The sequence below is a fragment of the Rattus norvegicus genome, chromosome 9, assembly GCF_021556685.1.
Source record: "Rattus norvegicus strain SHRSP/BbbUtx chromosome 9, alternate assembly SHRSP_T2T, whole genome shotgun sequence".
In the NCBI taxonomy this organism is placed as follows: domain Eukaryota; kingdom Metazoa; phylum Chordata; class Mammalia; order Rodentia; family Muridae; genus Rattus; species Rattus norvegicus.
The window spans coordinates 54697297-54724682 of NC_141542.1; the positions used below are offsets into that span (position 1 = coordinate 54697297).

The 27386-nt window shown below is 48.6% G+C and overlaps 1 protein-coding gene across 36 annotated transcripts in view; it reads left to right on the forward strand.

The window, feature by feature from the left end:
• Window positions 1-224: 224 nt before the first annotated feature.
• Window positions 225-27386, forward strand: part of Inpp4a (inositol polyphosphate-4-phosphatase type I A) — a 118328-nt gene continuing 91166 nt past the window's right edge. For 35 of the 36 annotated variants that reach the window (XM_087567766.1, XM_087567792.1, XM_087567789.1 and 32 more), the window contains exon 1: window positions 225-453. The gene's annotated coding sequence lies outside the window, so the exon portion shown is untranslated. Of the gene's footprint in view, window positions 454-643; window positions 763-27386 lie in introns of those variants that run through there. The other variant, NM_031002.4, reaches the window with a different exon arrangement.

The following is a 27386-nucleotide window of genomic DNA, read 5'->3' on the forward strand; positions in this document are numbered from 1 at the left end:
CACCTGCACTTCTGACCTCCACTGCCTTTCTGGAATCACTTGTTCCCTGGGCAGGAGCCTCAGGGCTTGTGAAGGTGGAAAAACCTCCCACTCCTGGGTGACATCACAGGAGAGGGGTGGGACCTTATGGGAGGAGCGGCCTCCCAAGGGCGGAGCCAGCGAGGAGGGGGCAGGGCGTCAGTCAGGGAGTGGGGCGCGCATGCGCGGTGAGGGGGCGGAACCGGGGCGGGGCTGTGTGCCGTGTTCTGAGAGAAGGTGGTGGCAGGATTCGGGCTGCCAGGGAACGGCGGGTTCGGGTCTGGGGTGGACGCCACTGGCCGGAGCGAGCCGGCCAGAAAACAAGTCCCGTCCAGTCTTCAGGACTGGGCAGCAGCCGGCGGGGCGGAGGCCAGGGTGCGCGGCCCGGAGGACGGAGGCTGGGACTGAGCAAGTGTCCGGGCCAGGGCGCGCCAGGTAGGTGGGCCGAGCTGGGCCGTGCTAGGTCCAGTGGTGCCGGGCTTAGCAGAGCCAGCTGGGTGGCTGGGAGCTGGATACACTGGGGATTTGGCCGGGTGGCGCCGGCGGTTGTCATGGCAGTGGCACAGCCTAGCGGTTCTCTGGCCGCGTCTTTGGAGCGCGGTCTTAGACTTGCGGTCCCCTTGCCGCGGGCTTCTCGGGGAGCTCTGTGATGCTCTACATCGAGCCTGCCGGCAGCATCTCTACTGGATCCCACAGGCATCCAACGCTGGAGGCCTCGCGGTATCTCGGGTGTCAACACACCGGGTAAAAATAAACATGCGTCTTGGTGGAAGACACCGACTCTGCGTCCTCCCAACTCTTCGAGCATTTTTCTGTCCGCACATCATCCAAGACAGGATCTCCCTCACCTTTGCTTTATGTATTTTATATTCTTCTGGCTTTCCTAGTGAGCGAATTGAGGCCTGAGAGGTTTGCAGGGATCTGTGGTCGTCTTGTGCAAAGCCAGTCATGAATGTGTAGGCCACGGAAACACTCAAAATGTCAGACACAAATTTATATCTTTGTGGGCGAAGGGAGGGAGCGTTGATGGGCCTTGGTTTCTCTTGCCCCTTGTCGCCTGCCCTCTGACATTACATAATGGTGGGTTCCTCCGGGCTGGAGTTGTCAGTTCATGAAAATGACTCTCTGGGTAAGAAGGAAGTATTGGCCATTGTAAATCTTTGCCTCTGAATGTGTTTGGTGTTGAGAGATTGCCTAAGAGTAGAATGTGATTTGTCACCTGCCAGTTAGGGCCTCTGAGCCAAGGGTATGGGGGTGGGGTGGCATGGAAATTGGGGTGTTGCAGTGATATTCTGCTTGGTTCACTCCTGTGCCCCGTGGGTTCTGTGGACAGTAGGGACATCACAGGGCTGGGGACACAGCAGGCTGATCTGGGAGTAAATCCTGAAGATTCTGTCACTTGCTAACTCAGGTTCTCAACGCCCTCATCTGTAAGAAGTGTCAACAGAACCTCATTTGCTGAGTTTGTTTTGAAATCCAATTGCCGGTGTCAGGAAGCGAACAGTTAGCTATAGGCTGTCCTACTTAAGCCTAGTTGCTTGATGAAGATGGGGAATTTTTTTGCTTTGGATCTGGGCTAGGGCCCTTGTTTGGGGAGTACATTGACAAAAGGCTTCTCCTGGATAATTTGGTTCTTTGAAGGGGACTGGTGCTCATTCGAGGAGGTCTGCCTGTGGTGGTGTCAGGAGATCACAGTGTTCCCCGGGTGGTGCTGCGTGTGGACAGTGTTGCCAGGAGGTGTTCCCTGTCTCTTGTCCACATGATATAGAAAAGAGTCAAAGTCACTAGGATGGTCCTCATAAAGACTGGACTTCCTTGAGTGGATGTTGGGTAAATATAGAGAAACCTAGGGCTGTGTTCCTACTGTGAGAGCATTTGTCATCCTTCCTTAACTGGTCTCTCTGGCTACTTTTCCTTTCAGAATCTGCTTAGGTAATCCCTGACCCTCAGGCAGACTCAGTTTAGGCTATACATTGTAGTTTATTCCATTGTTTTGGAAACTGGGTACTTTGTAGCATTGCTGTTAAAAGATCAATATTGGTTGTCAAAAATCACCTTAAGGAAGTAACACGGGAGCTTTGTATGCATGATGCTGCCTACTCTGGAGAATTCTCAGTCAGCCCCTGAATGCACCAAAGGAAGGGACTAGGCAGCGCTGGGGACCAGCATCCATCTCCACCAACTTCCACTAACTTCGCCACTAACTTCCATCTCTACCCTATGGCTTAGCCGCTCAAGAACTCAGAGTAGAGGGGAGACTTTCCATCTGGGCTGTTTTATCTTAGTTTGGCATTTTAATGAAAAACTCCTCCTCAGCTCCATTTCCAGAGAAGCTCTCAGCATCATCAACTACTTAATGGTGTCAGGAGGCTTCGACCCACACTGTAAACGGCACAGTTCTGCAGCTGGATTATCTCAGGTTGTTCGATTGATGTTCGAGAGACTGGTCCTGGGGGCAGAGGCTCTGGGCAGAGCATGATAGGGAGACGGTATTCACTCCTTGGGGGTTTGCTTCACTTTGCCTGTCTCTCTGTGCTTAAGCAAAAGAAAAGGCTATCATGAACCAGTGCTTAGAAACCCCTGGACTGCTCCCTGCTCTCTTAACTAGTATAAAATATTTTAGATGCCCTTGGTCCAGATTCTCCTAATGTTAGCATCTCACTGTGTCTCTGTTAACTTTCTCTCATGGTCATGTTCTCATGGGGTAGAAGGAGGCTTCAAGATAGGGTTTCTCTGTGGTGCCTTGGCTGTCCTGGGACTCACTGTAGACCAGGCTGGCCTCAGACTCACAGAGACCCACATGCCTCTGCCACCAGAGTGCTGGGATTAAAGACTTATACCACAACTGCCCTGCTATTTTTTTTTAAATAACTTAATCATAACTTGATGAACTTGATGCCTAGTACCCTGTACCTCTAAATATTTCTAGATGGATTTCTTTCTTTTTAAATTTTATTTAAATTTATTATTTTTTCAACATGCTTTCATTGATTCTTTGTGAATATCACATCATGTAGTCAGATTATACTTATTTCCCTATGTTGGCCCCTACCCTTGTGACCTCCTCCCCAAAGAAAATAAAAAATAAAATTTCAAAGTGACAACAAACGACCCAAGTTCAATTTGTGTTGTCTCTATACTCACTGGAGCATGTTCAAACTCCCAGTGGCCTACCCCTTAAATAATGCTTCCCCCCTTCTGTACCCAGGCCAGAAGCCATCAATGGTGGGACATCAACATCTTTATCACACTTTTTAAGAGTTTTGATGGCTTCCTGTTTAGCCTGCTACTTTTGAGGGTTGGGGTGGGGGCAGGGTAGAGGCTGTCACAGAAGCCTGTGTCTCTCTCAACTATGCATCTGCAGTCATATCACTACAAGAGTAGCTTCCTTGTTCTTTCCAGTCAGCAGGAGCACCGATCATGGGCTTTTGAGGTGAATTTCTTAAAAATGAGACATTCTGGGGATGGGTGTGTGGGTGGGTGAGAGAGCACCCTCTCAGAAGCAAAGGGGAGAGGGGGGATGAGGTGAAGAACTCAGGGTGGGGTGACCAGGACATTTGGAATGTAAATAAATAAAATAAAAAACTAAAACATTCTATGCATACAGTACTTAAAATTCAGGAAATGGACATTGACACTCTGCAGTTCTTTAATGCATAGGTCTTATTTAATTCTTGGAAATCGTTCCAGTGATATTCTTTAAAGAAAACCCTACCCTAATGTATTATCTTCTGTGTTTGTTGGTGGCTACAGTCTCTTTTGGTGTTTCTTTGTATTGAATTGTCATGTTTGACATTGACATGTTTGAAGACTGCTGTTTTAGAAAATGCCCCTCAATTTGGGTTTCCTGATACTTGGATTCAGGATTGTGCTTCTTACAGGAACAGCGGACGGAGTTGCAGCCTTGTCAGATGGCAGAGACTGCCTCCTACCTCATTAAACTTGACACTAGGCTTGTTAGCTTTGATACCTGGATGAGGATGCTGTGGGCCTCATTGAGAAGTTACATTTTCCCCTTTGTGGTTAATCTGTATCTCTCAGGGATGTAGGACAGTGTTACTATTACTCCTTATATCCAGCCATAGCTAGAGCCCATTGTTGCCTTTCATGTGAATCTTACTAGAGTTGCAGGGATTTTCTAATAACTGTTTCCTTCTACATGTATTAAAAAGAATATCTTTTTTTTTTTTTTTTTGGTTCTTTTTTTCGGAGCTGGGGACTGAACCCAGGGCCTTGTGCTTCCTAGGCAAGCGCTCTACCACTGAGCTAAATCCCCAACCCCTAAAAAGAATATCTTTTGACCAACAGGCACTTACTTTTTGAGTTCCATCCATGGGCCATGAAATGTTGCCTCATTTATTAGACTTTAATCTGTTGTTGTTATTATTTCTTTATTACTCAGAAGTCCCAGAGTTGGCCTTTGGGGCCTTTTGCTTTGAACATTTTCTCATCATTCTTTTAAGGCCTTTTTTTCCTTTCTGGCTAAAAATCTTTGAGAGTGTGTTTGTATTTTCCTTACCCCAGCCCCAGAACCAGCTGTTTCCAGAACGCTCTTCCTTTCATGGAGAATGGCTTTAGACTCCAGGATGCCAGCTGTAGTTGTTAGTGAAGGTGATGTCATCGCATTTGTTTATGCTTGTATCTGCCACTGAGTTCTGTTAGTTACATGGCCAGTCTTTGGGTCACAGGGCCTCGAGACCTTGTCAGTGGACCAATGCTCTTGTTCAAGCTGGCACGATAGTTCAGCAGGTAGAGGCACTTGTCTGACAACCTGAGTTCCATCCTTGGTGACTCAAAATAAAATGTGACAAGTTTAAATTGCAGCTCACATAAACCTAAGTGTGGTCACATTACATACCATTTCCTCTGATTTGCCTTTTCAGTTTCGTGCGGTGTCCCAGAGTGCTGTCTGTGTACTGATGTGGTGTGCTTATCCTTCTTTGAAAGTAGGGCTTCATATTCCACAGTAGATGTGTGCTGTAAGTCATTGTACCATCTGGTATTGTTGGGCTTGTAGGTCCTTTCCAACTTCTGCTGTAAAAGCCCATTAACTGTAGAGCAGGTCCTTTTAGCGCCCATCTTTCTATCTTGTAGGCCCCTGGTAGCATCAGTAGGACAAGGGGTATTTGTGAATGGTTTTCCAAATTACTCCCCAAGGAAGTCTCACTAACTCAGAGCCCTTCCATTATCTGTTTCCCCTTAACTCTGTGGCATTGACCTCTTAATTCTGCCAGTCTAATGGCCTAAGCAATGTTATTTTTTTTTTACCATGTCTCCCAAATGGCCCAAATCATTGAATTCCTTTTTATGTTAAGGTTTTTAGCTTTTCTGAGTTACCTGTTCATAGCCTTTGCCTGTGGTTTTCCATACTAGGTTGGTCTTGTATTACCAGAGAAGGTTTCTCAGCCTTTTTTGACCACATACATGCCAGACCTAGGCTGTGTGTCCCCAAGCATCCTCTGAGAGGTCTTGTCAACTGGACAGCTTCAATCTTGAAAGGAAGCTAAGAGGAGGTAGGGTCAGACACCTGCCTGATGTCATTGACAGAAGTCAGGTGGGGTCAGAGCCAGTCTGTCCCCCTCTGGTGCCGTTTCTACTAAACTACTTTATTTCCATCCAAGGATTGTAAGATTTCTTCTTAGAACTTCGTGCACTCTTGGCTGAATGTCCCAAGGCCTCCAAGTAGAATATTCTCTCTATGCCCATTTATCTGCACAACTGGGTTGATGGTGTTTGTCCAAAACCCTGACCTGCATTCAGCCTTTTATTATGAGGTTGTTCAGTGAGGATCCCCTGGTCAAAGAGGCTCATGCCCTCTCCTCATAATAAGAATGAGATGTCTGTTTTCTGGGACAGAGTCGGGAAGACAGAGAAGTGTCCTCTGATCTCTTGAAGGAGGGGTGAGGACACGGGTAGAGGAAGTGTTTGTCCCTTCCAGTCCCCATTCCTGGGACCTCTTCCCTGCTTCACACATCTGGGAGTCCTCCTGATCTGCTTCCCACAGCACCCCTCCTGCTGTACCTGATTAGGTGGGGTGCCGAGGTCTTCTGAGAACACCCATGCACTTGCAGCTCTGCACCTCTGGCCACAGCCCTGTGCAGCTGGGTTTGCTGTTACGGAAACTGTCTGCTTGGTTAATTCACTCTAGGGTGTGGGCCACTTTCTTTCCTCCCCTGCATTGCTTGCATTTTAAATGATTTGTTTTCTAATTCACTGACGGTTTTTAAGACTGATGAGCTAGGCATGTAAATTCTGGACATCTGAAGGAGTCCGTTTAGGCAATGGACATCTCTGAGAAGAGTATCCTTTCGGGAAAGGGGGATGCTCTGGATTAGAGGGGATCTGGCTGGGATGCTTTCAGTTGCCAAGTAAACACAGCAATGTTCTGGTGTCAGCAGCTCAGTAGTCTCGGCAGGGACCTAGATTCTTCTCTCCTGTCTTGGGCTGCCTTCACTGCTACTGTTGCCTCGTGATTGCAGGATGGTTGCCAGGGTTGGTGGGACTCAGTGTTTTGATGCTTCTGTCAGGCACAAGGAAGGAAACAAACAAGCCAGGCACTCAGTCTTGCACCCCAATCTTTCTCTCTGCTCTGGGGAGTGGGGGGGGGGTGGCACAGGATCTTGTGTTTTTCCTAGATTAGAATGCTGTGTGCTGATTGGTTTAGACCAAATTTACCCAGGTATTCCTCAGACCAGTAGCACCATAACACCTGAGAGCTAGTTGGAAATGCAGTGTGTCAGCCCCACCCAGGTTCTAACTCGGAGGCTGGGATTGGGACCCAGAAATTCTCTTCTGTAAGCTCCCCAGGTGGCTATACTGCAAGGCACATTAAAAGCTGCTTCCTTCTTTTAACCAAGACTACCCCAGATGGAAATGGGACTGGCTTTCCTTAAAGGGAGAGTAACGTTGGGTGTCAGCCATGATGTGAATGGACAAGTGGTTAGGGACTGCAGGAGCCCTTCCCTTCTAATCCCCTCTGCTCTGGTCCCTGCTTACCCACCCGATTTGCTTTTGCCTCACTTTGTGCCTGCATTCTGCCAGCTCCTGAGTGTGGCCTGTGTCTCCCCTGTAAACCGGGAACTAACTGTAGACTGCATCTCAGCCCCAGGTTCTCTGTCTTCGGCCCAACAAGCATGGAGTCCACTGGGCGTGTCACAGGCTGGCTCCCTCTGCTGACAGACCCCTGAGGGCATTCCTGAGTGTGTTCTAAGATGTGAGGTCCCTTGAGCTCTGCTACTTCTGGTTCTCCAAAATTGAGTCGGCAGTGTGGGTAGCAGGGGCTCGAGAGGGGTTTGGGGAACTGGCCTGGAGGCAGCCCAAGTGATGGTGACTTTCAGTGGTGGCTGGTAGCACTCTGGTTTCGCTTAGTGTGACGGTTGTGTGTCCCTGTTTCGCCAGCACAGTTCCTGCTCATGTCTGGGTGAAGTAACAGCCACCACACTGTGCTCAGAGCGTCCCAACTTTGTACACTTTCCCTGGAGTTAGGGAGCTGAGGATGTCTAGTTCTTGACCTCTCAACTTAATGCCTCATCTTAGTTCACCAAAGCAATGTGAAAAGGAGACTCATATTACACTCTAGGCCCTTTGTACTGATACTAGAAAGAGGTGGCCAGAGAGCCTGGAGGAGGGGCCAGTGTGTCTCAAAGGGTGGCCATGTTGAAATTCACTTGAGGTTGTGGTCAGTACTTTATAAACTTTTTGGAAATAAAGTAGCAAATATTGAAAGTGTTTCCTACAGGAAGGGTAAGCATTTTTTAAATAAAACAGTTATTTGCATGTACATTTTAAGTATTTGGAATAATGTGTCTCTTGCTGGGTTTGGTAAAGAGTTGTCAAACCTTAAAGATGTGTGCAGGGGTAGACTAGCTACAAGGAGGAACAGACTCTGTGTGCACACATGATCCTTTCTTAGGGATAAGACCTTCGACTTCCTGAAAGCATGGGTGTCTAACTCTGTGTCAAGCACAGAGCTAAGAGGGAGGGGCAGCAGGGCTACTGAACAGGCAGGCAGCTGGAGGGAGCTCTGCAGCCTTTAGTCTTTCATTGTGCTGTGGTCTGTGGTTGTTGGCCACTTAGGCCAGACCCTCACAGTGTATGAGTCTATGTGGGCACACATGCCATGGCACACATGTGGAGGCTCACTTTACAGTGTTTTCTCCCCAACGCTCCCCTTTAAAATGGCCTCCAAGGGCTAGTTATGGTTGAGGCAAAGGCAGGCAGATCTCTGTGGGAGGTGAGCCTAGGCAAGTTCTGGGGTAGCTGGGGCTGCATACTGTCTGAGAGAGGGGAGGGGAGTAGAGAGGGAGAAAGGAGTGATGGGGAGAGAGAAGTGCTAACAGGTCTGTTGTCTGTCCTGGGACAAAAATGTTGCGGAAGAGTGGTGTTGAGAAGTGGAGACAGCCAGCAGGGGCCAGGGAGCAAACTGAGTGAAGGAAGGGGAGGAGCCCGGGTCCACCATCTTTCAGTTCAGTGGTTGCTGAGTCAGCTGTTTTTCTGGAACTCTGCTGAAGGCTGTGAGAGTCTGTCACTGAGTGCCGTGAAGTATTCAGCATCTTCACATTTCCCCATACTGCTTTGTGTTCTACACGAAAATGTCAGAGGAAATGGTCCTATCACGTGACTGGGCAATAATGAAATAGGGCAGAGCCTAATTAGGCGAGGCTGCATGATAAGAAACGTCTAGGTGGCTTGGTTTGAAGAAAAGAGCGAGGTGAGTGAGTGGGTTGCTCTTGGGTTAAGCACCCACTGAGACCATGTCCACAGACAGGAACAGGCTTGTGCTTTTGGATTTTGCCCTCAACTTACCTGACTCGGTGCTGTTGTACCTGAACCTCCCTCTCCTCCTGCCTTGCCCATGTAGGGGTGCTTCCTTTGGTTTCTGCCTCCCTCTGAATCTTCCGAGATGACCAAATGGGGTGTGGTGACTGAGGGTTGTAAGGGTGAAGTGTTTGTTGCATGTTCTTGATCCACTTGACAGTGGGCTAATGCACACACGTACCACACGCACATGCGCGCGCACACACACATAAGCACACACATGTACACACTATGTGCGTGCACACACACACCACACAATGCACACACACATACATGCACACACAAGCACACATTCATGTGCATGCACACGCACACACACAACACACAATGCACACAGGTACCACACACACACAAGCACATACATGCACACACTCATGTGCATGCACACGCACATCCCCCCCTACAAGCACACACACATGCACATACTCACGGTGCCCATTTGGGGAAGTACTGCTTTCCTGCTCTGTCTCCCCGGACTCCAGCCTCTTCTCCTTTCACTTTCTCTGGCATCACTTTCTAGAGAAGTTCTGAGTCTTGTAGACCAGGAGTAGCAAGAGTGAGTAGTGGAGAGGGGCGGTGTGCATGGGTCACGGACCGCCTCCCTCCTGTCCCTCATCCCTTCCTGCAGAGGCTCTTTCTTATAGTTCCCCACCACTCGGGGCAGCACTGCTGTCCAAATCCCATGGGCAGATAGGACTGCTCCACCCCAGCCTGCATGCATGCTTGACCTCTGCTGAGGTCTGCTCCCTTCCTGGGGGACAGATGCCATTACCCGAGTTCTCCACTCACCTCTCCGTGACCTGTCCCCTACTTTGGCCTAGGTTACTTCCCTTTTTATTGTATTATTTCTGATTGACGCCAGAGGGTACACAACATTTCAAACAAATTCATGATGATCTGATGAGGCTAATGGTCATGTCTGTCACTGTTGTGTTAGAACATTCGCAGTCTTCCCTACTCGGTGTTTTGAAATATGCAGTTAATTGTTGTCAACATCATGAGCACATTGTGCTGTACAACGTTAGAAGCCGCCATTCTGGGCAACTGAACCCACACATTCACCAACTACACAAGCTCTTCCTAGACTCTAGTAATCATTGGTGTATTGTCTTCTCAAAGACATTTAAAATAGGTTTATCTTATTTTATGTATGTGAGTGTTTGCCTCTTACGTGTCTGTGCACCATGTACAGGCAAAGCCTGTGGTGGCCCAAGAGGGTGTTGTATCCCCTGGATCTGGAGTTACAGATGCTGTGAGCTGCCAGGTGGCTGCTGGGAATAGAACCTGAGTCCTGTGTGAGACAGGTGGTGCTCTTGACCTCTGAGCTGTTCCCCAGCTCCATATTGATCTGTCTGCTTCTTTGATGTCACCTTTAAACTTCCACATAAGAGTGTACAGTATTCTATATATACATAAGAGTATACAATAAGAGTGTGCAATATTCCACATACACATGAGTGTACAATATTGTCCTTCCTGTGCCTGACACTTCATCCAGGGTCCTCTTGTGAATGACAGGGCTTTTTCCTTTTTTATGGCTAAATAATAGCTCCCCACCCCCGTGTTTGTGTGTGTGTGTGTGTGTGTGTGTGTGTATGTGTGTGTGTCTGTCTGTCTGTCTGCCTGTCTGTGTCTGTGTCTCTTGTTTAGTCTTGAACTCCTAGGCTCAGCTGATCATCTGGCCTCAGCCCTCTGAACACTGGAACTCAAGTCTCATTTTCTGCCTGTTTGATAACTAATTGGGGTGAGATGACACTTCATTGTGGTTTTGATTTGCATTTTCTTGATTAGTGATGTTGAACATTTTCTCACATGCTTGTTGATCATTTGTACATCCTCTTTTTAGAACTAATCTCTTCATATCAGTGTGTGTGTGTGTGTGTGTGTGTGTGTGTGTGTGTGTAGCCCAGAGGTCCAAGTCAGACACCTTTCTCTGCTCCTCACCTTGTGTTTTAACACAGGGTCTCTGACTGAACCTGGATCTCACCATTGGCCAGCCTGGCTTTCCAGCATTCTCCCGCCTCTGCCTCTCAGCACTGAGATGATAGGTTGGGTTGCTGTACCTGGCTTTTATGTGGGTGCAGGGGACCTGAACTCAGGTCCTCCTTGCTTGCATGCCAGTTCCGTTACTTAATGAGCCATTCATTGGGCCAGCCCCTGGCTGCCCATCTTTGAATTGGGCCATTTGTTATTGGCTTATTGGAGTCCCTGTGGACATCAGCTCCTTTTTACTGTGAGCTTGCAATTTTTTTTTTTTTTTTTTTTTTTTTTGTCAGCTGCCCATCACTTTCTTCACCCTGCTGAAATGAGGGTGTTTGATGAAATCCCACTGGTCATTTTCATCTCTTGGCATATAAAAAATTGTCCACCCTTATGTTCTGAAGCATTTTGTTGTTTTCTTGTAGTAAATTTTTAGTGTTAGGCAATAAGTGAGTTTGACTCCTTCTCTGTGCATGGGTGTTAAAAGTCTTCCAGCTCTGGTTGTCGGAGACACTCAGCCTCCCCAATTATGCTCTTGCTGCCTTAGTAGGAAGCCTGTTAGCTGCATGTGTGTGGGCTGCAGCTCTTCCACTTGTGTGTGTTTTTATGCAGGTACCATACTGTTTTGATTACTCTAACTTTAGGGTATGTTCAAAAGTCAGGTGTTGAATGATTTCGCTTTGCTCTTTTTGTTAAAGATCAAGATTGCTTTGTGCATTTCGTTACTTTGTGGTTGCCTATGACTCTCACGGTGGTTTTGCAATGTCTGTGAAGATTGTCACCGGTACTTTGGTGACCTAGCTTCTTTCCTGATTCATTGCAAAAGGAGAGTTAAAGCTCTCAGCTACAGCACAAGTGATTAAAGAGAGGCAAAGACCTCAAATGGAATGTTACTAGGTGGGTGCTGTCTCTTCTAGGAGAAGGATCAGGAGCCCAGGACATACTCAGAGGTGAAAACATTAGTCATGGGTCTCTCTCCTCAACACTGCCGTGCACACAAGTCCATGGGCTTTTACTTGAAGTGCTAATAGCCTAGTTCGTGTCCACCTAGCCATCACCTGAGATGTGTTCTGAGGTCATTGTTACAGGTGCCTTGGAAGTTTATGATGTTTTAGAGAACCTTTCTGAGAGGAGGAAGATCTTTCTTTTGAGTCAAATTAATGATTTCATCACTTTTAAAATTAGCCAAATACTAAGCTAGGTGTTAATTATTTGGTCAAAGATAAGAGTCAGGATGTCCTGGCTTTAAGAGAAAGAAGCCGTCAGAGCCAGCAGTGCCCGTACATGGCTTTGGTACTGACCTGGCAAGTGGGTTATCCAGGGTGTCAAGTTATCCTCAGTTTCTCAGAGTCCTGTATAACACTGGCCCTTTGCATTGGGGATTTGCATGGGGATATTCTGACTCTGTCAGGGTGCTAGGCTACACTCCGTGCTGCCCAAGTCTGTCAGCCAGTGTAGATTCAGCCTTTTGGTAACTAAGAGCTCTACGCCATAAGACTCATTTTAAGCAGGATTTACTGTGATGATGGAGGTGGAGGGCAGCAATTACTGCACCTTTCATTCACACTGGGCATTGTGGGGTTTGACCTGTGTTATATACTCAAGGGCTAGCTGACTAAGAAACTGGTAGGAATCATACTGTTTTTCTCCCAGGGTGACCAGCAGCCATGGCTTAGACCGTGAACCTAAGGTCATGGGCTAAGAAGTATAATGACTGAAACCAGGGCCTGTTTGTACCCCGAACCTTGATTTGCCTGCACTAAATAAGCAAGTCAAGCTATGTTTGGGTGGCAAACAAGAGTTTGGTATGTGAAGCTTTTTGGTCTTGCTAGTTAGGCAGGCCAGAACAGGGTTGGCAGCTTTTTACAGGTTTGTCAACTGTGAGTCACATTAGGGAGAAACTGTTTTGTAAAGTAACTGCAACAAAGTGGATCTTGTTGTGCTCAAAGGTCTTAGGGACGTGTTCTTACCCTAGCCTGCAGCCCTGGGTAGACTGAAAGATGCTTTATTTAAAGACTTCTTTGTGGAAGCACGGACCAGTCACCAAGCTTAAGCCTGAAACAGTACTGTTCTCATCCAGCCCTCAGCAGGCAGGCTGTCCATACTTTGTGCATCGGATACACAAGGAGAGTGGGGAGGCCTCTGGGATTTGGCATGGTTGTCTCTGACAGAAAGACTCAGAAGAGAGACTTGGTCAGAGTACCGTTTATTTGTGTTTCCTGTACTGAATGTCGGAGTAGGTGGTCAGAGCTTTTGCCCTGCTGTCCTCAGGAGGAGGAGGCTGAGTATGTAGGATGTGGTTTACGGGAGGTCAGTGTGCAGGCATTCCAAACACTAGAGGTGCAATTCAGTGGTAGAACATGTGCCATGCCTGTCTAGCATGCACGGAGTCATGGTTTCATGCACTGCAGCAGAAGAATGTAATTTATTAGCTTTATTAGCACACTTCTATATCTCTTGACAGGAACTGAAGGTCTGCCCATTCCCAGCTGCAAGGGGTCAGGTAACTCTGTCTCGGGGCTGCTACAAGTTCCAGACTTGTTACTAAGAATCAGGAAAGGGACGACACTGTCCACAGTGCTCTGAAGTCACTGAGCTTTCTGAGTGACTCCAGAACTAATAATGAAAATAGAGAATCTATAATGACTGTTTTCTTAGCTTTTAGGGTCTCCTTTCAATTTTACTTTTACAACAGGCTGGAATGGTCCAATGGCTCTCTAGCCTTTTCTGCCCTGGGTGTGGGGGAGGGGTGCTGCTGACCCACAATGAACAGGAAGATACATCTCTAGCCTCCCAGTTCTTTGGTGCTTGTGATGCCCAAGCAATCATCAGCATTATTTTTAGACCATTCTTTCCCAGTAGAAACATCACCCTCTACCCCCTTTAGAAAAGGAACAAAGCACTTTGCGTGAAGGCTCTTCCTGTCAAACTTGGTGGGAATCCCTCCTTCACCCTGTGGTTATCTCCATGTCTCTCGGAGCTCACTTTGTCTTTGCCTGGTGTCCCAGGTGGGCATTGGGCATTCACGTGTTGGACGCTCTGTGTTTTTGTTTAGTGGTGGAAGCACAGGCTGTTGGGACAGCTAAACATGCATCCTGTATGGAGAAAGTGAGGCTAATCCAGGAGAGAGGTGGGTCTGATGCCCACACTTCCCCTGGTGCTCGTAAGTGAGAAAACTACTGCTAGGGTGCAGAGAGGGAAGTGCAGAGGCTGAAGTCCTTGAAAGTTCCTGGCGTGGCCACTGGTTGTCTGAGACATACCCAGGGCTCGGCAGAGACATACCCAGGGCTCGGCAGAGACATACCCAGGGCTCGGCAGAGACATACCCAGGGCTCGGCAGAGACATACCCAGGGCTCGGCAGAGACATACCCAGGGCTCAGGAGAGACATACCCAGGGCTCAGGAGAGACATACCCAGGGCTCAGGAGAGACATACTCAGGGCTCAGGAGAGACATACTCAGGGCTCAGGAGAGACATACTCAGGGCTCAGGAGAGACATACTCAGGGCTCAGGAGAGACATACTCAGCAGGCCCTTGGAAAGTATCTCGGCTTAAGATGGCAGCCAGCACAGCCTTGATATCAAAGCTCTTGATTTGTAGTGATCTCTGCATGTTTGCCTCAGGTATGATTTGATCATCCATGGGTCCTAGGTCAAAACCATGGCGTGTTTAGGCAGAACATTGTCCTTGGGGAGCCATGCTCCCTTGGGGGCAGGCTGAATGTTACAGGTCTAGATTATCCCAGCCAAGGAGTCCAACTGATGGGTTGACCCAGTCAGGCTCTTGACCTGAGGCCAGCAGTTCCAGCTACAGGCAAGGTCAGCATTCTGGATGTCTGGCCCAGCCTTCTGCCTACCCTTTCTCACCCTGGTGGAGAGGGTATGTGGTACAGTTCCTCCTAATGGGGTTTAATGACCTACTGAGGGGTTGGGGGAGCTGGGGGTGCTGTGGTAGCTCATTGAGAAGCAGCCTAAGACAGAGTACTCTGGCATGGACAGCCAGCAGGTAGTGTGGTGAGGGACTGACTCAGGCACCTATGTTGGAACCCCCTGATCTGCTCCTTCTACTGTGTGACTCTCGAAAGACCACTGAGGACAGGTGTCCCCCAGTGGGATTCACAGGCATATGAAGATTACCAAAGTTGTCTGGGGATACACTCCATGAACATTGTGGATCTAGGATAGGAAAAGGTTTTCAGTGACCTTCAGGGCAGACAATAGCTCGGTTTTCTTGTGTCACTGGAGTGTCTTGCAGTGCCTGCCATAAGTGTGTAGTCAGTGTTTGTTGAGTATTGAATGAACTGAGTTAAGCAGCAAGAAAAGCCTTGCCCTCCTTGAGACAGCCTCTTCTCAAAGGTTTATCTAGAGGTCTCCTTCTCCTCGAGGAAGAGGAAGTTGGGGCCAAAACCTGTGGCCCAGCTCTTGTCTTAGTGAGTTCTCAGGCTAAAACCAAACTGTCACCTTGTGCTACTGTGAGGGTCACAGAAGCCTGTTCTCAGCAGTGGCCTTTTAGCCCTTTAACCTAGGTGACTAAGGCCTGGGAGCTTTCCTGAACCTTTGGGTCAGAAGATGACCTGCTTAAGGGCCGGGCCATCTTACTTTTTAACTTCAATCATGTTAGACTCTCCCTAGCCCCCACCACATAGGTATACAAGGGACAAGAAGCCTGGGTAGGTAAGGTTCAGGGACGGCAGCTACCTCCCTTACTGAGCTCAGGGTGGTCTGTGATCACCACACTTTCAGTTTTGAATGAGTGAGTTTATTAAATTTATAGCAGACCAGAGTAAAATAACAAATAGCAAGTGTGTGTATGTGTGTGTGTGTGTGTGTGTGTGTGCGTGCGTGTGAGTGTGCACACACTCGAGTGAGCACATGTGTTTCCATGCATGTGTGTGCAATGGATAGATAATAGCAAAACATCATCTGACTAAGAGCGAGCTCCAAATCCCCACAGTAAATGACTGGGGAAGCCCACTTGAGCAGTCAGGGAGAGCTCTGGTTAGTGCCGAGTGTCATCTCTGGTGAGACATCCAAGTCAAAGAACAAACAGCAACAGTAGAGATGACATTATCATCTCAGGTGTTCACAAGGGCTGTGGAAAAGTCGCGGACTCTGTCTACTAACTGGGGTGCAAAGTTTGAGGCTTTATTCATCACACATTGGCTGGGTGTGGGTGGTCCGTGCCTTTAATCCCAGCACTCTGGAGGCAGAGGCAGGCAGATCTCTGTAAATTTGTGTACAAATCCTGGCCTACATAGCAAATTCCAGGCTAGCCAAGGCTACATAGTAATTCTCTTGTCAAAATAAAGCAAGCAAGCTGTTTGATATTCATTCTTGTGATTGGAGGAGACCCTTGCTCAAATTGTATCTGTGCTCTCCCAAGATTGCTTCTTTGTCCCTTTCAGGGCTGCCCCTGGCACTGAAGGCACAGTGGTCCTCGATGGCTGTGTCTCTCTCGTGATACAGCTGAGCCGCACCGAAAGGCATCCAGGGCTGTACAGAGTTAGAGGTGAATCTGTCTCTGTGAAGTGGTAGAAGGGGACCTGCTCTGAGCAAGAATAGTCTCCCCCTCCAAGCCATATGTGGAGCACTGCTGACTGAGGAAGAGGAGAACCCCAGAAATGTGGGTTCTAGGGTAGTAGTAACCCCCAGGGCTCACTGAAGAGGGATGGGCAGGTTGTGCTGCTTCGGTAGCACTAGTGTTCTAGTAGCCACACCACCTCTCATGGAGTCTGTGTCCTTGGTGCAGTGCAGGCAGAGAGCACAGTGCTACCTGTGAGTGGTGGTTATGAAGGGTGGCTTCGGAATAAGAGACTATGCGGAGAGTGGTGTCCTTGTGTTCTGCTAAGCCACACTCCAGCCTAAGATTCCGAGACCTTGTGAGTTGGAGCATGGGCTTCGCTATTCTATCTGTGGTGTGACATAGGAATGAGCTCCACTAGGAGCGGAGAAGCACAGAGGGCAGCTGATGCTGTCAGCAGCGAGGCAACAGTGGCCGTTGCTAGCCATCATGGCATGGCCCTTCAAGTCTCTCACCTGTGGAGGTGCCATGGCTCTGAGACGACTCGTTGACAACCACTTGGCTCTCATTTAGTGACTTTGCACTAATGTCGCATTTTGGGAGTTATTAAAACCTGCCCAAACTTATCCTAACTGACAAATTTGAAGTTCAGTCAATAAAGTGCTGCTGTGCAACTCTGGGACTAAAGTTCAGTCCCAGAGCCCCTGTGGCAGTGCAGGGCCTGGTACTGTGCACCCATGATCTCAGAGCCGGGGAGGGAGACAGGCGTTGCTGGGCCTGCTGGCCAGCCTATCCAACCTTTATTGAGCTCCTGATTCAAACACAAGGCACATGGCCTCTGAGGACTGATAACCGAGATTGACATGTGGCCTCCGTACTGCACGCAGGAGCATCTTCATGCATGTGTGCACCCATACACACACCCCTCCCACTTATTTGTCTGCACACACACATACACACCAGTGCGCATGCATGCATATGCACATAGGCACATTATAATATACAGCACAACAGATGGCAAAAGTCTGTCTCACCTCATCCCTCAGCCACAAGATCTCTTCCCTGCAGACACAGTGCCATGTGGTTTGTGAAACTGTGTAAGACATGCATATGTATACATTGACCACTTTTTCACACCCATAGTACCATACTCCATCCTGAGTGCACTCCACTTTCATTACTGTATATCAGTAGAGCACAAGCAGGTTTGCAGTCTTCTCTTTGGGTGTATCAGGCTCTCTCCAGCCTGTGCTTGCTTGCTACCAGTATGTTAGCAGTTAGAGACTGGCCTGTACCCTCTCCCCCTCCTCTGGGCTCAGAGCTCTGTAGGATTGAGCATCACCCCGGCTGCGAGGAGAGTGTGGGCTTGAATTAGCACATCTGCGTTTATTTCAGTTGTGAACCTGGCCTATGACTTTTGGTCTATTATAGAGGGCAGCTAATGGTTAGTTGTTATTCATTCTAGTGTCCTGAATAAACTTTGTCAATGATGTCTTTGGCCCCAGCTTTAGACAGTGGCTCTGAGGGGCTTTGTTCTGCCTGTCTCCAGTGGAGCAATGCCACGTGTGTAAGGAAGGACCTCTTTGACAGCCAGGAGCAGAATGGCCAGGCTTCCTGCAGCAGCGTTGTCTGGCTGAGACTGGTATTGACTGTGTGCTCCTGGTGGATCTATGGCTTCAGTCAGTGTAGACTGTGTCTGAGAGCAAGGGTATCATAAATCCACAGCAGAGCAGTGTGAGGCTGCCATCTTCAGTTCCTGTCCTGAGAGCATGGCGGTTCATGACAGGTGGGTGTGGAAGTCGTCACAGCAGTGTCACGGGAGCAGAAGGTTTCTGTGAGGACCTTCAGGATTGTGGTGGAGGTACTCTTGGACACACACCTGCCCATTACTCATTTGCTTAGCAGGTAGTTCTGGGGGCACAAGGGAAGCCACTCTTGCAATCCTAGAGATAGGCCAGAGAGCAGAATGGATAGCCATCTGCAGAGAACTTACAGGTATACGCCTACGAGAACGCTTTGAGCTCCCCTGGGTGGGACTTAGGGGAGATTGGAGCCGTGCATGCCTGTGGACAAGTAGAAGCTTGGCACCCTTTAGGAATTAGGCCTTTTGGGGCTGGGGATTTAGCTCAGTGGTAGAGCGCTTACCTAGGAAGCGCAAGGCCCTGGGTTCGGTCCCCAGCTCCGAAAAAAAGAACCAAAAAAAAAAAAAAAAAAAAAAAAAGGAATTAGGCCTTTGGGGTCTGCTCTGTGTGGTGCTGGTGATGGGGACACTAAGAATACTGAGCTGTCTCTTAGCCATGCCTTACTCTGTGTACCCACTGTCAGCTTCCTGCCCTGTGAGTATCAGCTAGCTTTGAGCACAAGGTCTGCACTGAGGAAACCCAGCCCTGACCAGAGAAAGGGTGCAGAGATGCCAGGTCAGATGGTGGCTTTCAAGAAGGGAACAACTTTTTCTCTTGAGGTTTGAGGCCCCGCCCTGGGCTTGCTGTGGTAGGGCTTTTGTGGCTCAGTGAGATGTAGGACCATCAATTATCAATCACATTGTAGGCTAGGGCAGAGGGTTAGAGCCAGGTGGCAGATTCCTGGGACAGCACAGCCATGATGTCGAGATTAGAGCAGGCAGCAGAAAGGCTGTCAGGGCCACAAGACCTCATCCTTGAAAACCCAGAGGAAGCTGAGGCTGCAGTCTGCAGGGTGGGGCGACTTGAGAACAGTGTAGGAAGTGGAATTCTTGCACACAGTGGGTTTCAACATGTGGACTCACTCCTCAAGAAAGAAAAGAAGAATTGGGGTGTGTAGAGCACAGGCTAAAGAAGTCAGCAGAGGGCTGGGAGGAGAAGGAAGCTCTTCACATGAGAAGATACTGCAGAGAAGTCTGAGGGTCAAATGCTAGTCAGTGCTGTCTTCTGCTTATCAGCCTGTCACTCCCAGTGGGTGCCCTTACTGGAAGGGTGGGTGCAACTCCCCTCTTAGTGGCTGAAGGACCCGAGATGAGGAGGGTCTGCTCCTTGAGATCGTGGCACAGCTCATCTGTGAACTGTTTGCATTTAATCATAGCAGGCCTGAAGACAAGTGACTGGTAAAATCATGTCCTGTGGAATGAGCTGAGTCGGTAGGCAGCCTTAGGACGCTCCTAGACAAGCCACACAAAGGAGCTTTGGTTTGCAGAGCAGAGCTTGCCACACAGCACCATCCTTCCTTGGAGAGAGACTTGGTCCAGGGAGTGTGGCAGGGCTCTCTTTGGTAGGTGGGATTTCTTGAGTTCCTACCATGTGCCAAGGAGTGTAAGGGTTGCTTCATAGCCACTTCCTGTCTGGTTCCCTGTTTTCATTTCCTGGGGTGGCTTTTACAGCAAATGTGACTTAAACCCCAGGACTGTTTTTTCTCACTGCCCTGAATGGAGGCCTGAAGGTCAGAATTCACATCAGTAGGCGATTGAGGTATCGGCATAGCTATGTTCCCTCTGTAAGCTCTCGGGCATGGTGTCTGAATTCACACTCACACACTCACACACTCACACACTCACACACTTACACACTCAGCTAGAGGGTCTGTAACAATGGGGTGGTTCACTTTTTCTGTTAAGGGCCAGATAAATCTTTCAGGCTTTGTGGACCACTTGGGTTGTCACGGTTTTTCCACTGTGGCACATAAGTATCCTGAGGAAGTGTGTGAACACATAAGCACCCCAGAAGGTGTGTGAACTGCTGAGTGTGGCTCTGTGCACTAGAACTTTATATCACAACCAGTTGCTGGAATTTGACCCTGAACCTGTACTTTATCTGACTCTTTTGCCAAATTATTTGCTTTTTTTGAACATTTATTTTGTGCATGAGTGTGTGCATATGTTTTTGCTGTGTACATGTGTGTGTATACCTGCTATAGCATACAAGTAGAGGTCAGATGATGACTTGTGGGGGTCAGCTCTCTCCTTCAAGCATATGGGGTCTAGACTTGGTGACAAGCACCTTTACCCACTGGGCCATCTTGATGGTCCTAAACTATGATTTCCTTCTTTTTCCTCACCCCTGACATTTCTGACACGTCCTCTGACCCCACAGAACATTCCATACTCCACTTCCAACTGGATGCTCCTCTTCTAGCCTCAGGCGGTTGGGCCTCACTGGTTCTCAGCCCCTTTTCTTTCCCTCAGAGGTCCGCATGGCTTGCTCCTAGCTTCTTTAAGTGGCCGAAAAATCACTGTCTTGATGTAGCCTATTCTGAAAACCAGTGGAAATGGTTTAAAGATCACCAACTGTGCTTTTCCTAGCACTTGGAAGGCAGAGGCAGTTGGATCTCTGTGAGTTAAAGATCAGTCTACAGAGTGAGTTCCCGGCCAGGCATGGCCGCACAGTGAGACCTTGTCTCAAAACCAGCAGGAGCTGGAGAAATGGCTCAGCACTTAAAAACATTTGTTTTTCTTGCAGAGGGACCTGGGTTCAGTTCCCAGTACCCATAGTGTGGCTCACAATCACCTTCAGTTCCAAATGACCCGGTCCCCTTTCCTGGTCTCTGTGGACACCATGGATGTAAAGTGCACCTTCGTTCCTTTAGTGCGTTTGCATACACTCATGTACCTAGAGTAAAATGAAATATGCCTAATAGCAAACAAGGTTTTAAAAAGCTGGTGGTGGCACATGCCTTTAATCCCAGTACTCAGGAGGCAGAGCCAGGCGGAACGCTGAGTTCAAGGCCAGTGTGGTCTACAGAGTGAGTTCCATGATGGCCAGGGCTATACAGAGAAACCCTGTTTCAAAACAACAAACAAGGGTTGGGGATTTAGCTCAGTGGTAGAGCACTTGCCTAGCAAGCGCAAGGCCCTGGGTTCGGTCCCCAGCTCCGGAAAAACAAAACAAAACAACAAAGAAAGAAAAAACAAAAACAAAACAACCAACGATCTTTAAAAGGTGCCCTGCCCGCCCCAGGCTGCCCCGGCAGTCTTGGCTGAGGTAGCTCAGCTGATATGGCACGGATACAGGGTGGGAGTTGCACAAGGCCTGCTGTCATCAGGTTTCTCTTAACAGGCCGGTGACCATGTTTGCCACCAACTGCCTGTGAGTGGAAGCAGGATCTGGTGCAGCTGCTCTGGGTGAAAGTTGCAGCCTAGCCCAGGGCAGGTGAGGGGACCCTGCAGAGCCTGCTTCTTGGTGACAAAGGTGATTTTGTTTCTCATTCGTAGCTTTTTAGTTTTTGGAGACAGTTGTCTTGGAGCTTACTCTCTAGACCAGGTTGACCTCATTCGTGTTTGTTTTAGATGTCTAAAGGAGATAGGCTATAAGGATATTCTGTGTCTGGCTGGTCAGGATTAGACCAACTGCAGCATATAGGATTGTGGCTTCTAGGAGATCTTTATCCCCTACCCCCACCCCAACTTATCATTGTGTGGCTCTTCTCAGGAGACATTCTGCCTGTTCACCCCAGATAATGTGCTGACCACAGACCAGAGAGATGACTCCTCCCAAGTCTAGCACAGTGAAGCCATGTACTCGCTGGAGCTTCTTACAGAGCATGGTAGAGAGTTACTTACAGGAGCGCTCAGCACTCAGAGGCTGCTGCGTCTCTGTAGTTCTCTCGGCACACTTTCCAGGTAGCTCTGGGATAGGCTGGGGAGCCCCCTTTCCCTGGCAAATGGCTAGTTCTTACCCAGCCTTGGGGATGACCGTGTGAACCTTTTACGTTCCAGCTTACTTCCTCGAGTGTTGGGAGCCTCTCACCAGGATGGAATTTTTCAGTTGCAAATAAATTGCTGCCTAGGGTGGTTTTAGTCTTGGTGGGACTGGGCTCTGGCCTCGGTAGAACAAGCTGGCTATGATGGCTACAGAAGGACACAGAAGCAACTCTCTTCTCTATGTTCCTTAATTCTGGTCTGTAAGGAGGCGGAGGGCACAAGCTGTACCTCAGAATGACTTTCCCTTCCCTTCCCTTCCCTTCTAGTGGGACATAGGGCCCTGTGCACTTGGGCCTTACCTGGGGGGAAGCTTAGTGAATCCTTTTCTCTTGTGGCCTGACACCAAATGGAGACCCGAGGAGGGCGTGGTGGACAGAGTGTGACACTGGCCAGGGTGGTTCAGGGCCGTGCGCTCTAAGAGTTGTGTCTCCTATGTTTCTGTTGGCTGTAGCCTTGCTGACCTGTAGCTTCTGAAATAAGACTGGTTTGGGTCAAGTTTTCCATTTAAAATTACACTAAAATTAACGTTTACTGCAGATGTTAGAGGCACTGTGTGTGAGTTGTGTGTGTGTGTGCGTGTGTGTGCGTGTGTGGTTCCGCTCACTATGGATGACATCTTTACCCAAATTCTTTGAGAAATATTGCTTAATCATTTCCCTTCAGCCCATGTCAGGAAAGAGAAGGGTTGAAAATGTTTTGAAAAAACTTTTATTTAAATTTGTCAAGCACAATCGTATGAAAACATAAAATTAAATATGTAACAGGTGGGAGTGTGTATGTGTGTGTGTGTGTGTATGTGTGTGTTTAAGTTGCACCTATGGTTTTTAGGGTACCCCCTAATGTGGGGCATTGTGATACATGGGGAAATGTAAAACCCTGGTGGATGGATGCAAGTTGCTATAACAGGTTCTGGACTCTCACCGGCTGCTGTTTAAGGCGAACTGGGCACAGACACTTGATGTTTGCTCACTAAGTGGTTTGAGCTGATTTGAAATGCTGAATCTCATGGTTGGGGAGCCTCGGCCCCTCCCGTTAACATCCCTTAAGTGTTGAGGACCTCTAGGATACTGTTGACCTTTCAGACAGATTTACCCTAACCCTCCTCAACGCCAGTGCTGTCCAAGAAGCCCTGACAAGACTGATGTCACGGCAGTGCCATGAGACTCAGGACCATAGACCCGGGTCCCTCGTCCATACCACGCTGGCTGCCAGGGCTTCCAGGCTGGGTGTGAGCTGATGTAAGAAGAAACGAGCATGGGTGGCTCTGGAGAGGCCCTGTAGGTGTGGTGTTGCTGCTGGGACTATGTCAAAGGCCTACAAGGAAGGTGAGAGGCCACCAGGGCCCCGTTCCCATCCCTTGTTTTCATTTTGTGGTCTCTCCTACAGCGAGACACGTTTCTGTAACTGTTGGAGACTGTGGAAGTATGTGTGTGAGCCCATGGGGACAGAGGAAGAGGGTTCAAGGCACACAGCTGGCCTTCCTATCAGCATGCCCCAGCAGTCTCCACGAGGTCATTCAAGGGTCAGTGGAGTGAGCATCACATGGAGACCTGACCCTGTGGGCAGAAATCTCCACTAGCCCTGGCCTAGCATCCCCATGTAACTTCTAGGAGAAAGTCAAACTCCTTGTATGTGTGTGCTGCCTGTGCAAAACCAGTGCACCATGGGCGTCCTCTCCTGTGTGTAGCTTCTCCTCTGGAAATGATGCTGGCTTCTTGAGGGAGACACCAGGCACCCCCTGCAGCTGCAGTTCGGCTTCAGGAGGGTCTGTGGTGGGCCTTTGAATGATGGGTGTTCAGAACAGATCATCTGCAGAAAGAGAGAAGTGCTGAGAAACACACAGATCTACTCCCATTTCAGAAGAGGGAACTGAAGCCTAGAAGGGTGAGGGCCTTGCCCAAGTCTCCAGAGTTAGCCAGGCTCACAGCTGGTTCTTAGGTGCAGGGTTTCCTCTTGCTGAGGGTCTGCTATCTGTTAGCCACAGTAGTGTGGGGATGTGATGGAGATGGGCACAGTTGCAGGTGCCTGCAGAGATGGCTCTGTGTCTGCAGTATCCCAACAACAGCTCCAGCCCTCCAGGTGCTGAGGCCCACTGACGGGGCTTTTTTTTTTTTTTTTTTTTTGTTCTTTTTTTCGGAGCTGGGGACCGAACCCAGGGCCTTGCGCTTCCTAGGTAAGCGCTCTACCACTGAGCTAAATCCCCAGCCCCCTGACGGGGCTTTTTAAATGTTTATATTTAACTAAATTAATTTATTTTAAAGCAGAATCCTGACCTGAAAGTGTGTCCTCTAGGTTGTTAGACTTGGAAGCCCAGTCTGTTTTGTTACTGATATTTCACGGAACCGCCCGAGAGACCTGCTCTGTACCAGTTTTGGTGAGTCGGGCTCTAGCTGGTACCACATGACCCTTCACTCCAAGCTCATCACCAGGTTGAGCACCAGACCTTCCAGGTGGGCTTGCCGAATGACAAACAAGATCCAAATAGGCGTTTTGATCCTGCTCTGGCCCATAGTGTACATGGCTGTTCTTGGAGCTACTGAGCCATTTCAGCCAGGCTGACATCAGCAGGATGTCTTGAGCCTGGCCTGTCTGTTGCCAATAGTACCAGCCTAAGTAAGGTGCCGAAGAATGGGTTTAGTCCTTCATAGTTACAGCTCTTAAGACGCTCTTGCTTATAGTTTACTTTCTGTTGCTATGATAGACAAATCACCAAAGTGACCTGGCGAGGAGCTGTGACTTTTATCTTAGAGGCCACAGTGTCCTCAGGAAAGCCATGGCCTGAGGAACAAACTGTGGAGGAACGTGGCTTCTGGTTTGGCTTCCAGGTTCATTCCCCAGCTTCTTTCTATAGGTCAGGCCCACTTACCTAGGCATGGTACCCATAGTAACTGGGCCCTCCTATGTCAGTTAACAACCAAGAAAGTGCCCCCCAGCACCTCCACAGCCTAAACCTAATGGAGACAAGTGTCTAAGTGAAGTTTCCTCTTCCCAGGCACTTCAAGTTGACAACAGATTAGCCATCATTATTTCATTATAAAATGATTCAAAAAGTGTTAATAATACTTGAGATTGAGTCAAGCGACTTGAGCATACTAGGGATGCGTTCTACCATTTATCTCCCCCTCCTGTTTTGACTCTGTTTTATTATCAGCTTTTAAAGCTTAGTTTATGTACTTGGATGTTTTGTTGCATGCATGCCTGTGTGCTTATGTACCAAACACATGCCTGGTGCTAGTGGCAGCCAGGAGAGTGTGAGCATTTCTTATAATTGGAGTTACTGATGGCTGAGGGCACTGTGTGGGTGCTGGGAGCCAAACCCGGGTTCCCTAGAAGGGCAGTTAGTGCTTTTACCCACCGAGTCATCACTTTAGCCCCTATTTATGTTTTGAGATAGGTTCATTAAGTTGCCTAGGCTGGCCTTGAAGTGACCTTTCTTTTGCTTTAGCCTTCTGAGTAGCTGGGATCACATTTAAGGTCATTTTGCTTATGCTCCAAATCTTTCCTGGGCATTGGTGTTATAAAATGTTAAAAATTTTAAAAGCTTGTCCAGGGTTCCTCTTAGTTTAGGCTTATGCTCAGTCCTGAGGGCCAGTGGTAACAATGTTGCATTAGGGTGGGGAGGATTTACCTAGGATATTACAGGTCTGTTCTTTGGCTGAACGTGCTGCAAAGAGCACAGGGCGTTTCTTCCTTCCTGGAGGGGAGGTGTTTAAATTGGCTGTGCAGTCAGAATAGTCTAAGAGCCGGCCACTCATCCTGGCAGCAGTGGGTGGAGACAGCCTCTGACCAGAGGCTGGGGAGTGTGAGCCCCTGAAGGAGCCTTTAGGGCGTGATCTATAGTGTGGTACTGGGGGAGATGGGCTACAAGGTCATCCTGGGCACACACCTTACGTAGTGGAGATGACCTGAGCTGGGATGTTAGCTCTAGGTTTGAGTTGAGAGAGCCCTTTAAACCCCATGTGCTACATCTCAAGTTCCTAAGGGACCCTGCTTCCCAGGATGTCACAGGAGGTTAGCAGAGGGACCGTAGGCCATGAGTAGACAGGATCGTAGGACAGGCGTGTAACCTTGTTAAGGTTACAGATGAGATCTGTCACCATGTCACGCTTTTACAAGCAGTCGCTGCTTTTCTACTTTAGGTATGAGCAGCTGAAAAATGGTCCTGGTGGCCCTCGTAGGCAGGGTGTGTGGAGCAGGGTGGGCAGGGTGAGGGCCCAGCAGTCCACCCCCCTCTCGAGTCTCTCACCTGGACTCCCTCACAAAAGGGTAGGGCAGGCCTCCACGGGGCTGCCCCTAATTCTAAATAACTGTGACAGTCATGATGATTTAGTTCTAATCCCCTCCCCAGTTTTGTGTCTTCCCGTTTGTTTAGCGAGGCTGTCCACAGATGTTTAATCCTCCTATGGGTAATTCAGATGGACTGGCAGCCTCTAAATCAACTCTGCATGGATTTTTTTCTAACAAGTCTTTTTAGCAAGAGTTTGCCTATATTTTTCTCCTGAGTAAAATGAGTAAAAAAAAAATAAATCTTAAATCTTTAATATTTAAAATTAACTTTGTGTGTAAGGTGGCAAAGAATATACACACAAACAAAAACAAAAACAAAAAACAAAACAAATAAAAAACAAGCCATAAATGGAAAAAAAGGTGAGCATCAGTGAGCTGGCTCAGTGGGGAAGCCTCTGCTACTGTGCCTGGGCTCCAGCTTCTGTGCCTGGAGCCCCATGGTAGAAAGAGAACTGACTGCCTCAAGTTGTGCTTTGACCCCTACACACGCAGTGTGGTATGTGGCACACACACACACACACACACACACACACACACACACACACACACACACGCCAAGCACACAAAGTAAACACACATAGATGAATGTGAACACTGAACTTTAAAAAGATACCAAAGAAGCATACTGTAGACCTTTAATCGATGAAATTCAGTAGACCCTAGAGCTGTAAGTTTGCTGATTGTAGACCAGGTAGTCCCAGGATGAAGGCTCAGCATGTAAAACTAATACCTGGCTCTCCAGTGAAGGTGAAGCACAGCCATGTATGTGAGCAGTCAGCAGAGGCTAGTTGTTTTCTCAGGGCCAAGCCCGGAAGCTCCTTCCTCATGCTAGTTTCTGGGAAGAGCCCACCTCACCTGTCTCCTTCCCTGCACAGGGGTAGAGTCAGGGAAGCTGTTGGCTACACACACCGTGACCCAGCACTGGGTGGTAAGGGTGCCACTGATTGAAGATGGGTGGGCTTCTTGGAGACTTTCTCTTGATGGGTCTGCATCTTACCACCTAGGAATGCTCAAGACTGCTGCGTCTCCCAGACACTCAGTCCCCAACCTGCTTCCTTCCTGGCTTCTGAAGAATAGTAGTACTTGGATTGGGCT